We start from the raw sequence: 14909 nt of genomic DNA on the forward strand, positions 1-14909 counted from the left end.
GCTCAATTGCGAATCTGAGTTTTCCTGGACTCTATTATAGCAACAAACTCGCGCCCACACACAAAGGGAAGTTAGCTGTCTTGCACCGCCTTATTTTTTTTGACATTTTATTCTTATCTTTTATCTACTTTGGGCGTTCAATATCCCTTAACCGCACGGCAGGTGGAAAGTATGAAACTGATTTGCCTTGATCCTTCAGCACTGCCATAGCCCCTGTCCCGTACACCCTTTAGAAATTTAGGCTTGTTTTTATATACTTTGAGGTACGATAATGCACATTTTCTTTTTTTTGTTTACTTAACCAATTGTTAAATAATTATTTGTTGGATTAATTTGCTCATTGTATATATATTCTTTATTATTAACATATTTCGAGCATATAAGGCACAGCCCAGTTTTGGCAGACGTTGTCTGAGAAAAATAAAAAATTAGGCCCAACCCCTGACCCCCTGGCTGAATGTCTCATGCTTTTATGCTGGCTCAGTGGAGGAATTACTTTCTACATCCATTTCCCTTACAAAAGAAATATAACGAAACTCTTGGCACAATTTCTCTTTAGCGAATTGTTTTTGAGGAATCTCAACTGAAAGGGAAGGGTCTCAGTTCGAAATCCTTGGAAATTTAGTTAGTTGCAGTAATTATAAAGCGATACAAGACTCTCTCTCTCTCTCTCTCTCTCTCTCTCTCTCTCTCTCTCTCTCTCTCTCTCTCTCTCTCTCTCTCTCTAATTTTATAAAAACTCTCGTTTCTTTTTCAAATCAGTCTTTGCCAATCAATGCAATGCATCCAATGGCCATAAAATTGAAATATTTCTGATATTTGCTTTCAAATCCAGTGAACGTATTTTCTCAACCCTTGCTTGTCCAATCCGGAGATAAAATAAAACTAAATGAAATGCAATGTTATTTTCTACCCCAAGAATAAAAATTGATTTAAATATATTTATCGCTTATCGCTTGAATCTCAGTCTGGATTTTATGAAAAAGTAAATTTTATGTAAAAATCTAAATAGTAACAAGACAAATCTAAGCTTTGGGTATGTGTGTGTGCGTGTATATTTGGATAATGAAATTGATGTGTAAACATTAGCATGGACATTACTTAATAATGATCTCCAAAGAGAAATAAATATCAATAATTTACTTATTTTGAGAACTTTCAAGCGGGAAAGAAACAATATTCGAAAAAAAAGTCATGAATTTGTCAGAATAAAATCCATGAAGATATTACCGGTCTTGCTGTTTCACTTGAGGCCTTTGCAATAATCGTTCATTTCCGAACCATTTCTATATTTCACCAGTCACAAATTGTATTACACTCTTTTGAAAAACTGGTGATTTTGAAGGATTCGTTTTAACAAGGATTTGTAACAATGTAAAATACTTATTCTGAGTTTTCATACATTTCATTCAGTTTAAATTGAAAATTAGTAGCAGTGGATTCGTGATGTGAACATATCTTTCCATAAGATGTTGACGGACCACCACTGTAATCGTATCAGCTTTTTCCATAATTCAAACTGTGAATCGCCTTTACATGAATGTTTAGAATGCCAGTCTCAACAGACACATTTACAAGTGTTGTCAAATTTACACCAAATTTTCTATACTGTTTTGCTTAGATAGTGCCTCTCTATTTGTGCCTGTTGATTTTCAGAAATAGGGAATTAGATATCTACGACTTATTCGTTCTTTCGGCTTTTTCTCATTTTGATAGTTTTTTTTTTTTTTTTTTTTTTTTGCATACTGTTATCCCTTCAGCCGAGAGAAAAAAACGATACCATTGTTACTTTAGCAGAAGCCATCAAGTCTACAGTTTCATTATAGCGTCCCGGCAAGCTAGAGCATAGGACAGAGTTTTAGACCTTTGTAAATTACTATCAAAAACCTTGCAAATTAGTAAAGCAGTTCTCTGCAACAGCATTCATTGTTTTAGATAAAAACTGGACAATAAGTAACATTATTCGTGACTGCGATCTTTACATATGATCAATGGTTCCTGATGCGCATCAGATTGTGCGTAAATCGGACGCTCTAGAGACCGTTACGTTCCCTGGACATGATACTTCAATCTTCAGACTCTCTCGTGCTTATAGAATTTAAGCTGATATACAATTTCAGCTGGCAAGACTTAGATGGCGAATATTGGTTCTGTTAGTTTTTGTTAGCTTTCGACCGCCTTTTATTGTGAGAAAATTTACAAACTATTATTATTAGCATATTTACTTATCCAATATCAGTAGCTTCATATTTGTTAGTATTACTGTTGCTGCTGATTTATTTGTATTATATATAATTAAAACGATGCATGTTTGGTCTCTAAGTTTCACTGTAGTATTCCTCGGAATGAGAAAGTAAAAAGGTATAATGTAGGTATTAAAATCGTGAAAATTTAGCGCATATTCTAAATAAAACTCAGCAGCCCTAAGCTGCATTAACTGTTTTTTCTGTATGAGCAATTCAAGAGGAAAGCAAACAGAAATTAATTAGTTTGTCGATAGGAAAATCCCTTGATAAAGCGATTACTCAAAATTCGTTGATACCATCTCGGTGATTAAACTCAAAATACAAAAATGGACCGAGGATTTCAGTATAATTTTCTTTTTATTTTCTGAGTTTTCTCATTTTCTGATACGAAAATAACAAGGCGAAATTATTAATGCTTCTCTAGAGTATACGTAAAACATAATTTTATTGAAGTAATACATATTTTTTTAAGAAAGTCAGCTCTCGAATTGCAGAAGCAAGTAAGGAATAGACATTGAAAACAAAGAGAAAAATGAATAAATATTGGTGAAGTCAAACTGTTTTAATTGGCTAATATCTGCATTAGTTAAATAATCTAATTATATAACTTCATACCTAATAACAGAAACCTCACATTTCAGAGTAATAGAATAATTGTGTGTGTGCGCGCCCCACCAAGAGAGAGAGAGAGAGAGAGAGAGAGAGAGAGAGAGAGAGAGAGAGAGAGAGAGACAGACAGACAGACAGACAGACAGACAGACAGAGAGATAATATTTAACATCGTTGCCAAATTTCCAAACAAAATATCGTTCCTTGTCAAGGAAGATCCTCGCCCCATTGTCCAAATGCATTCGGTTGCCTGAATTTTCTTCTCGGGCTTCTCTGATCTTGTAATTCAAAACTTGAATTCGGAATTAACTTCTCTTACAGTGATATTATTGTAATTTTTTTTAGAGTTACTGAATATTCTTAGAAATATTTTTCTTTCTATTTCCCCTTTTCGTAAGAAAAGAATATTTGGCCTACGTACGACCACGAAAAGTAGAAGGAGGAAAAATTTTAAATGATATCCCCAGATATTGGCTGGAATTGAGGGTAAGAAATCAGTCATGTTATTATTACTGTGCTGCGTAGATTTGCCAGAACAGAGACTAATTCATTGGAGAATGTTTTGTAAAGGATGGTAAATAACGGTGTGGACCACATGTCAGCTGCATTACGGCAGATTTTGGGGTATTCTCAGTAGAAATGTTGCTGCATCTTCATACTATCCAGAATTCAGTGATTGGCCCTTGAAAGTTTTTGGTTCAGAGGCTGAGTATATGCTACTGACTCTGGCTTTGAAAAAATCAAAGCATTTAGTCAGTAGAAGTACATTTTTGTGCTGACTTAAATTAAACTTTTTTTTTTTGAATGACTCTCAGTGACAATTTTCTTTTATTTTGGCTAAAGGAACCAAGTCTATATGTTATAGGGCAGAATGAATTCTTTATTACCGTTATTGCTCAGGCTAGCAGGCCGTTATGTAGAACTAATCTCAGGTATCACCTTCCCCTTTACTGTAGAATCTACTTACAACCTCATTTCACCTTGTCATTGTTATATGAAGGAAGCTATATTTTCTTTCTTTCCAGTTACTTGATAACGAGGAGTCCCACCTGACTACTCAATTTTGTTCATAGGTATTCAGTAATTAGAAATAGCTTATTACTTGTTTCATCAATTATGTATATTTTTCAACCATGGTGGCCGAAATTTTAAGTTTTTCTACTCAGTTTGTTGTTCCGCTTAATGAATTGAGAAAGGTTCTCATCCAAAGAGTTGAGCAAATGCCAGACACTCTCAATTCTCTGCAGAACAAAGACTCCCAGTTCATTAATTACAAAATGTGTATGGGGTCTCACTATGCAATCATGTTAATATCGTTAAATCCTGACCTTTCCTGAAAAAAACATGTCATAGGTGCTGTTAGTAAGATATAAACTTATACTTGATTTAATTTTAATATAAAGGTAAAATTTCACTGTACCTGAAGGGTAGTGCAAGGGAATTATTATATCGGAAATTATACATCACAAATATACATATTGGAATCGTGAGTTTTAGAACCTAGAACATATGAAGACGGTTACCCTTATAGGACTTCGGTTCTTCATCTATTCAACATTACACTAAGCTATTGCCCTATATAAACAACCATTTGCTTTTTACTGTAGGCGTTAGAAATAACACATTCGAGGGAAATGATTTTACATGATGGTATCTTTAAATGCAGGTCACTTGAAAACACTTTCCATACAAATTCCATCATTGTTTTACAAGCACTCATATTCGATTCAGCATGCTTCTTCGTCAAATTATTCGATTAACTAAAAAGTTTTTATACAATGAATAGGAACTACTATCCATTTCAGGGACCACGAGTCATCGTTTTCTCAAATATCTTTCAAACTAATTATTTGATCGAAATGGTACTTTGACACAATGTACGAGACACCTCCCGCTAATTTTTGGTAATATAGTGCATTGTCAAATGGTGTTAGGCAAGGCGTTTACTCTTGAATTGTAAAGGCAAAGTCTCATGAGTCATCAGGACTAATCTACATAATCGAAAGTCCACTATCCCTCATAAAATGGGAAGGGGGGCGGAGATGGGGAGGCCAGGAAAGTGGTTTGAGGGAGGGATGAGGAGGGGAAGGGAGAGGGAGGGACGGGATGGGGATAAAGGACGTTCTAATGCCTAGTTTGGCGATGCTTGGCAACACCATGTAAGTCAAGAGTAAACGCCTTAACTAAAACCATTAGACAATGCACTGTATTACCAAAAATTAGCAGGAGGTGTCTTGTACACTGTCAAAGTACTATTTCGATCAAATGATTAGTTTGAACGATATTTGAGAAAAACGATGACTTGCGGTCCCTGAAATGGATATTAGGAATTATCATTTCATATTTATACTACCATATTTAAATCATTCTCTTTTATCTGCTTTTAAATTAATGACCACTGCCTCAAAACCAATACTTGACCCAAGACCATTTATATTGCGTATGAATCCCAAACTTTTTTTTTTTTTTTTTTTTAACAGCCCCCATTTTATTACCTTCTCTTATCAAGTAAATTCCTTCAAACCATCTTCCCACATTAAGCAATAACTAGAACCCTATAATTCTTGCAGCATTCTCTGCCATCTTTCCTTTCACACACACATGGAGATCAGTCTGTCTTATTCCTTTCTCTAATCCAGATAAAGGTCAACTACTAACACATTTTGTCACTGCAATGCACATCGCCTCACTTGTTATCAGACCAGCTCCTTAAACATTTTCATTCTTAAACTTTTAATTGATCTCCTTACATCATCAATACTCACTTCCACATCTAAATCAGGTTTCAGTATTTTCCTCCACTCTTCTGTTATCTTGTTTTGCCTCTATTCCAGTAGCCCTTAAAATACTGCCTGATAAGCTAACTGCTGTCTTCAGGAGAGTGTTCCCCCATTGCATCTATCTCTCATGGTCTGTATGCTCATTAACATTTTCCTTTCCAGAGCAATTCACACTCCGTACCCAAAGTTTCTTTCCATTTCACCCTAACCATTTAATCAGATTTTGTTCGTTATGCCTCTTCCTCCTTATTCTTACTCAATTATACATTTAGATTATTCTTTTTCTTTCTGGCAACCACACTCCAAACTCATTTCTCTTTGCTTTTCAGTTATTCCCTAATCACTTTTTTTATTCCTTTGCCTTATGCAATGATTCATATTAATGCCCTCTGCTGCATCAGTAGCCTTACATTTACCTTCCAAAATCCAATAAGCTTCTGTCAGTTATGCATCTTTAATCCTAATCATATTCTTGACTCTACCTTCCAGCAAGCCACTCTCATTGTTCGAACCGAACTTAAAGACTAAGAATAAGCAGATTTGGAACTACATCATTCAGATATATATATATATATATATATATATATATATATATATATATATATATATATATATATATATATATATATATATATATATATATATATATATATATATATATTAATATATTGTATATCTTAAAATATATACAATTATATTAATTTATAATGATGGCAAGTGTCATTTGTAAACTATACGTAAAGCGTATATATTTATAATTATACGGTCATATACCGAAGAAGGCAAAATGTCATTTTGTAACTGTAACCCATCACATGTGGGAAAATTCATATATATATATATATATATATATATATATATATACATATTATTATATATATATATATAGCTATATATATATATATAATACTGTAGTCAGACATTCCTTACTAATTTATCTTCCAAGTGTCATTTTGTAAATATACACATTTCAATTTAATAGCAAAATGTATTTTGTAACTGTTCACATTTTCACAAACATCATATTTTATTAGGACAGTTGAGTCAGACATTCCTGTGCATCTTCCCTTGTAAATATGCACTCATTTAATAGCAAAAGTACGTGATTCTCTGCAGGTATAAACAGAAATGTTTTAAATCAAACCAAATTTTTTAAATCAGGCAAAAAATATTAACTTTTAATAAGTATCTTTTTCATGTAAGTGAAATGGAGATACATAAAAGTACAAAAGAAAATTTAATGATCCTGAAAGACGTTAGATCAAAAGAAAGGCCAGAATGAAAAACTGAAGGACCGGGAGGAACAAAGGACTGAAAAAGGTTACGCCTACGAATCCTTCTTACACTTCATATTAGCGAGCCATTATACGAGAGTAAGCTATTATGTCGGAACAGGTTATTGTCATGAGTGAAATGAGGTGTTACAAAGTCATGCTTAAGGAATTCAGCCACTTTTCATTTTCGCGAAGGCCATTGTTCTTTTCTCTTGCCCCGGCATCATTATATCCTTCAGAATCTGTGACTTACAGGGAGGAAACAAGGAAACCGAAGCGTTGTATCTTCATCCAAAGATGAAACATTACACTTCGTTCTGAGCACAAAGACTTGATGTTTGGTGAATTAGGTGTTGAGAACTCTTCGTCTATAGACCTCATTAGGTCTTGTGAAAAACGGCTTTTCTTAAATGGAAAAGCTTCTCTGCTGTAAAGGCCCCAGGCTCAGGCTGTTTCGGATTTTAAAATTTTCACATTTTTTCTTCGAATTTTTTACGCTAAATTTCAAAAAAGCCGACGATTATTATTATCGGTAACATTATGAATCACGTTATAGTTAATAATGGCAGAATAAATGACGCTGATCATATTAAAATCTTTTTCTTTGATTAGGAGTTAAAGTCGTAAAAATTAGGCATATTTGAAACTCCAAAACGTTCGAAAGGTGGGTGCTATGTTTCCACACTGACAAAGAAGAAATTCTTCACTTTACCTGAAAGAAATTGTTGTGAAAAAAAAAAAAAATGATAATGATAATGAGGCAGGAGCCTTGCTTGCAAGAGACGAGGAAAGTATTCGTGTACGAGATATTGTTTGTAAGGAAAAATAGTCTTGGAAATACTTATAAAAACGTTTTTACCTTGCAACAATTCAGCGAAATCTCTCTCTCTCTCTCTCTCTCTCTCTCTCTCTCTCTCTCTCTCTCTCTCTCTCTCTCTCATATTTTCAAGCCTTAGAACTCTGAATATCACCAACACCATTATGTTATTGTTAGAGCTAAATAATGAGAAAGAATCCAAGAATGCAATAAGGAAGATTATCTCCTTTTGGATTGCTGTGAGTCTCTCGAGTGAACTCTCTCAGCTGTGGAATATATCATAAAATCTGACTCGGGTTGTTATAAAGCTACCTGTACCTCTATCGAGACATTGTTGTGCATGTTAAAAATAAAAAAAACCTGATGACATTCTTTGCAGTTGATGTACTCTGATTCTAAATAAACTCGAACAATGAAACTCAGTACGGATCCATTCTATCTATGAGTGGCATTTGGAACATACTGGGCTTATATCACACTACTGAACACCTCATATATGCCACGAAAAATGACTGAAGATGGTCTTGGCTTCCCACAGATGCGATGACTAAAATAGCAGTAGGATATGAGAGAAGTTCTCTAGTGGAACTTACTTTAGGATGCCATATCAGTAATTTCGAAAAGAATTTAATTCAAAGTATTTGAGACATTGACACCAACAAAAAAAAAATTAGAAAACTTGACTTTGACTTCGATCCACATCAGGATATTTCCTGTTAGTGATGCTTGCTTTCCTTTATAACTGCCACAAATTCCTGTTCTTTTGTAGTACACTAAAGGAGACGATTTTCTCAAAATGAGAAGAAATCTGACTAACTGATCTCTAACCAAAAAAAGTTACTGCCATTTACCAATTGGATTTTCAGGAACTGCATTACTGTCGCAGTCATGAAAGGAATAGGTGAATGTTGTACTGTCAGTTCTATGAAGCTTTTAATGAGTGTCGTGGTAGGTCAGTAGTAGCTTTGCAGGGTTTCGTTAACAGTTGAAATAACAGACAACGCCTTTGCTATGCAGGGCTCCTGGTCTGGCGTTTCATCTGTCCTTCGTTCATTATGAAAGCTGCTGTCTGAGCTGACTCATTGTAAATGACGAGGATAACTGTGCAATTCTTAAATGATGTACCAGCTGTTGCTATGAGGCATTTGGAAAAATATGCACACACATATATACACACACACACACACACACACACACACACACACACACACACACACACACACACACATATATATATATATATATATATATATATATATATATATATATATATATATATATATATATATATATATATATATATATATATATATATATATATGTATATGTATATATGTGTGTGTGTGTGTGTATATGTATATATATACCGGCGTATAGGCCATACCTGAAATTCCGCTGGTGTCGTCGTCGGCAGCAGAGAAGTTCCCTTTCCTATCTCTCTCTCTCTCTCTCTCTCTCTCTCTCTCTCTCTCTCATTTACCTAACCTGTCTAAAGGTGTATAAATCAAATCCTAAGCTATGAAATTAGAGTATATTAAGCTTCATAACAAAACATGCAAAATGAATTAAGAAGACAGATACGAAAATTTATAAAGTACTGTATTCCCTGAAGTAAAGAGAAAACTGATGCGAGTCACATATGAAAGGTGGGGATTACCCCCTGTCTCCCACCGTTGCAACCCTCATTTCATAAAAGTCTGTTACACATAACTTTCAAAGCCATAGCTGTCTCTGTTCCATTAAAACGACCACTTTTCCCATCGGCAATTTTAAATGCTCACTAAACCAGGAGCATATATTCCCCATGAACGAGTGCACCTGTTTCCTGTTTGTAGGTGTTGGAAAATCTACGATGGTCTTGACTTTGTCATCGCTTACTTGAACACCATCTTTCAAAATGACATGTCCCAAATATACAATATGTCTCTCCAAGAAATCACACTTGGCTAGTTTAACCTTCGGACGTACCCTTCTAAGCCTCCTTAGGACTTCCCTAAGCACTTCTAAGTTTTCCTCTGTAGAATCCGTAGCAATCAAGATATCGTCCTTGTAGACGAAAACTTATTTCCCCAACAATCCATGCAAGACTGTATTCACCCGCCTTGTGAAAGTCACAGGACTACCTGACAAACTAAAAGGCATTCGTATAAATTCATAATGCCCGTTCGAAATTGAAAACACTGTCAACCTTCTACTCTCGTCACTAAGTGTAAAAGCCCTTACATAAGTTCAACTGAATAATAAATATTCTTACCCCAATCTCCACAAATGAATCTGGCAGACACGCCACTGGATACCTACCAGGAATGGTGTTCTCATTTATCTTCCTAAAATCTACACATACACAAATTGAAACATCCTTTATTCGGTACCGCCAACAATGGGAAATTACACTGCGATGAGCTAGGCCTAATTATACCTTCATCTTCCCACTTATTAACCTCTTGCTCCACCTGTTCCCTAATCTTAGAAGGTATCCTATACGATGGGACATAAATCGGCCTCATCCCATCTTCTGATTCTACAGTATCCTATGTTCTAAAACTTCAGTTAATCCCAGTTTATTCCCTTTCCTGGCTGTAAAATCAGAATATTCAGCTAACACCTCACTTAATCCCTCAATATATTGTGTAAAGTCTGCTCCACCTAAATGATTCCTATAAATCTCCCCTCTAACCTCCATTTTGGCATCTGAAAATCCATTGTGCTCCCCTACCAATGTCACTGATTCATTATTATCACTCCATCCCTACAAATCTACAATATAAGTATTCCTCGGGTATCTGCTAACTGAACTATTATTTGACACCTCATTTACTGAAACTGTACTCAACACACCTTTGAGTTTTCACTGCCTTCCACCATATGCACCTGTTTATTCACCTTTATATCTCTCACCTTCACTTTCACTATAGCAACCATACTTGGTTTTAAAACAATACCATCCAACAAAATGGCTTTATATATCTTCTTTCCCTCATCAATAGGCTCAGCATCTCCCCGTGATTGATTATCTCCTGGAACTTCCTCACTGTCTCTATTTATTTCATCTTTATATCCTACGTCAGGCATACTCCCCTGCATTTCCCCAGCACCTACATATGGAATAAAACTTCCAGTTTCACCAACAGCTACACCACCAACTGCCAAAACTGGTTCCTTAATTAACTGGTTCCCCAGTAAAAAACAGATATGAGCCTGTACATCACACACTTTCTCCTCTGAATGCCTCAACCTATACTGGGAAAACTTTGATACAAATGAACCTAGCAAACTGACAAGCACCTGTGTCCACAAAAATCAAAATATTAGACCCAGCTACGGCTCCCTTCACCACAGGCTTCGGCTTTCATATATTTCCCAAAAGCCCTATATGGCACGATTCAGCCCTCCAAAAATCCTGTCTGTTTCTAGACTTCCTTTGCTCTCCCTCCTGATGAGCTTTCTTATGGCCACTACTAAAATTCTGAGGTATGGCCTAACACTGCTCCTTTTGAGTGATGGGCAACACTGCCAATTGTGCTCTGCACTCCGATAAGTAGCACAGTCTTTAACCTGCAATACTTCTCAGTATGCCCCGCCTTATCGCAATTGCAACAGCAAAACTGTGGCATTTAATCCATAGATTTCTTATTTCCTTCCACTTTGGCACAAAAACTATTAGAAGCAAATTAGATCTTCTATCACTCTCCACTTTACTGCAAAAACCACTGGTAGTAAAATTAGATTCTCTCTGCAGGAAGACCCTCTGGCCTACCTAAGTGGCTTTCGGCATGCCATTGAAAAAGGTGCTATCTATCGTCGCCCATTTCAACGTGTGCTTCACAATCTGGGCAAAAATCAATGCCTCATCAGACGTAGGTGCTATTTGATTGTTAAAACTAATTAGTACCATGTCAATGACGTCATTCAAGAGCCAGGAAAAATACAACTTTTGAAAATTCTCTAAAGGTATAGAATTGCTGCGTACCCAGCTCGAACTTCTTAATTTCTCTACCAAATCCCCTGCAGCATCAAACAACTGGGAACTAAAATCTACCATAGAGCTCTACATTTCCCTGAACTTATAGTGTGCTCTCGTATCCCGAACTAAATCTCCACACTCAACTGCCACGCACATTTCTAAGAAATCACTTGAGGACCTCTAAGTTTGACATTTACGAAACTAAAAACTACGACAGCGATGGGCAACAACTCCTATACTCAGCACTAGGAAACTTTTTGCTTCATTAAACGCTTCCGTTTCATCTATGATTTTCTTCAATTCAAATGTTTCTGAACAGGTTTAATAAAAATTTCAACTGGCTGACGCGAGACCCCATTTACCAACCCCCAAAAAGGCTGGATTGACGCAGCTACAGACATGACTCTATGGGTTATAGTTTTCTTATCATCGTCGCTGCCATTTCCCCAGATTTCTTTTTCTTACATCTGTCTAAATAAAAAAAACTCCAAGTCTGCTCACAAACACAGCCTGATCTCAAACGTAAAATAATTAATACCTCATGAAATATGGTGTAAAACAACAAAAGAAACAAAAACACAAAAATTCAAAACATTATTATCCCCCTAATATACAAATATTCAAAAAAGCCAACATTCAGTTAAACAGCAAAGCGGAAAGGCCATATGTAAATCAAGGCCACACACAAAGTCCCCCCAGGAAAGAGAAAGAAAGAAGAGGAAAAAAAGTAAATTCCTTGAAGTAAAATTCCCTTCTAAAATCCCCGCAGTCTCTTGCAAGTAAACGCTGAAGTTGTAGACCTGGCAGGGACGTCTATCTCCATGCAGAGAAAAGGATATCCAAACAAGAAGACCTCGCCTACTGTCCCCAAGCCAACACCTCGCTGGCCATGTCTCGGAGCAAAGAAAAACACCTAACTCACCAAAAATTTACAAGCTTGTTACTAAGCAAAGCGCTTATTCCCCACAGTTCAATCCATTACAGATACCCATATATAAAAAAAACACGTTGCGACCTACAATAACTCAATAAGAGAAAAAAATAATTGCAGGAGAGGGGGGAAAAAACACAAGGAAAAAACAAACTAAACTCCTTTGTTTCATTAGAACAACACAATAAGGGAAAAGAGCATAACCTTTAATAAAGTCAGCTCATATAAATCACCCATTCCACCCACATAATGATTCTATAAAAATATAAAAAAAAATGAGGATAACAGAAAATTTAAAATACATCAAATGAAAAGTCAAAAGAAAAAACTCCCTTTTTTCCTTCTTCGTATCCCAGCATTGCTGTGAGACCGCTATCACCCCAACTAAATTGTAATCACACTTCACTTAAAGCATAAAAATACATAATCACCCTCTGAAGACCGCAATAAAGCACGACACCCGACAACCGGGCTCCATTCCAAATCACCAGCTAATCAAAACTAAATGTCGAGTAGAGGACACAGTGATGCATTCCCATTTTGGTAAGCTTGCATTTATCCCTTATATAACCCACGATTACCAACATCTCCAAGCAACACCTCATAAAACACATCTCCTAACTAACTACCTAAATGCAAACCATACACCTGTGCACATTTCTTCTTTGGAGTAAGCTTTTCAATCACCTTGGTAACGCAATTAAATCCCACCGCTGCCACAAAACTGTTACCCCCCACCAGGGTATAGGCCTTACCTGAAGTTCCATTGGTATCTTGTTGTCGTCGGCAGAGTGTTTCCTCTCCTCTCTCTCTCTCTCTCTCTCTCTCTCTCTCTCTCTCTCTCTCTCTCTCTCTCTCTCTCTCTCTTTACTAACCTGCCTAAAGGTGTGTAAATCAGATCCTAAACTACAAAAAATAGAGTTTATTAAGTAAAACTTCATAACAAAACATGCAAAATGAATTAACAAGACAGATACTAAATTTCTTAAGTATTCCCCATATCATGGAAGTCTGTTACACATAACTTTCAAAGTCATAGCTGTCTCTTATTCCATTAGAATGACCACTTTTCATATCAGCCATTTTAAATGCTCACTCAACCAAGAGCATATCTTCCCCAAACAATCATGGCTCCATTTGAAACATTTCTGGGGAAAATGGAACCATCACTAATATACCCCAGCTTACAGAAGCACAAAATCTTAAATAATGTCAAAAGAATAATTACTAAACAATAATAGTTAACACATGTAAAGGTTAGTAAATTTAAAAAAGTTCAATGCTTACATTCCGCAGAGAATTTAATTCCCTTGTGTTCCAACACACATCCAGGCACTATTGATTCTCAGCAAAGAATGCAAAACCCTCCACAGAGTCCTCACACCTTAACAATTCCATAACAAATGTATGCATGCATATTTCCGTTTCGCACCCATGAAACCGATTATATCCAGACTAAAAAGTTCCATGACTTAATAATGGAAAATCCATCACCGATAAGTGATGCTGTATCCTAAGAGCCCTGTCAGTCATTTTTTTGAGTCATAAGCCGTTCAATTGTTTTCTCGTTTTGTACTCTTCTGGACGGAACCTCCTTGGTTTCCAACTGGACAAACAAACACCAATCTCAAAAGTGACCAAACTCAGGCTGAATAAACAAATACATACCCCCCTGCGAGGCCACTGAATACGACAGGCGTTGGTATGTTACGGATTATCTCAATATACTTAACACACACACACACACACACACATATATATATATATATATATATATATATATATATATATATATATATATATATATATATATATATATATATATATATATATATATATATACATACATACATACATACATACATATATATATATAAATAGACATGATACATAAGTATGTTACATATGTACGGAAGTCTATAATTATTAAAAATTTATTACTCCATTAATTGTTTACAATTCTTTTCAAAAGAAGTAAAGTTACTAATATGCAAAGAAAGTTAACATCTACAATTGAAAAATGAGGTTTAAATAAGCACCACGATGAAGATAACTACTTTTAATTAGATTATACTCCCTTTAAACTCTGAAATATTAACATAATATTTTTTATTTTCATTTTATTTTAGCTTCTTCCTTTGGAGGGTGGCTAGAGCTCTCCAGTTTTGCACGCTGTTGGCCCAGCGTTCAATTTCCCGTCCGGCCAGTGAAAAATTAGAGGACTTTATTTCATTGATCATAAATTAATTTCTCGTCATAATGTAGTTCGGATTCACAATATCTGTCAA

This window comes from Macrobrachium rosenbergii, chromosome 26 (assembly GCF_040412425.1).
Source record: "Macrobrachium rosenbergii isolate ZJJX-2024 chromosome 26, ASM4041242v1, whole genome shotgun sequence".
In the NCBI taxonomy this organism is placed as follows: domain Eukaryota; kingdom Metazoa; phylum Arthropoda; class Malacostraca; order Decapoda; family Palaemonidae; genus Macrobrachium; species Macrobrachium rosenbergii.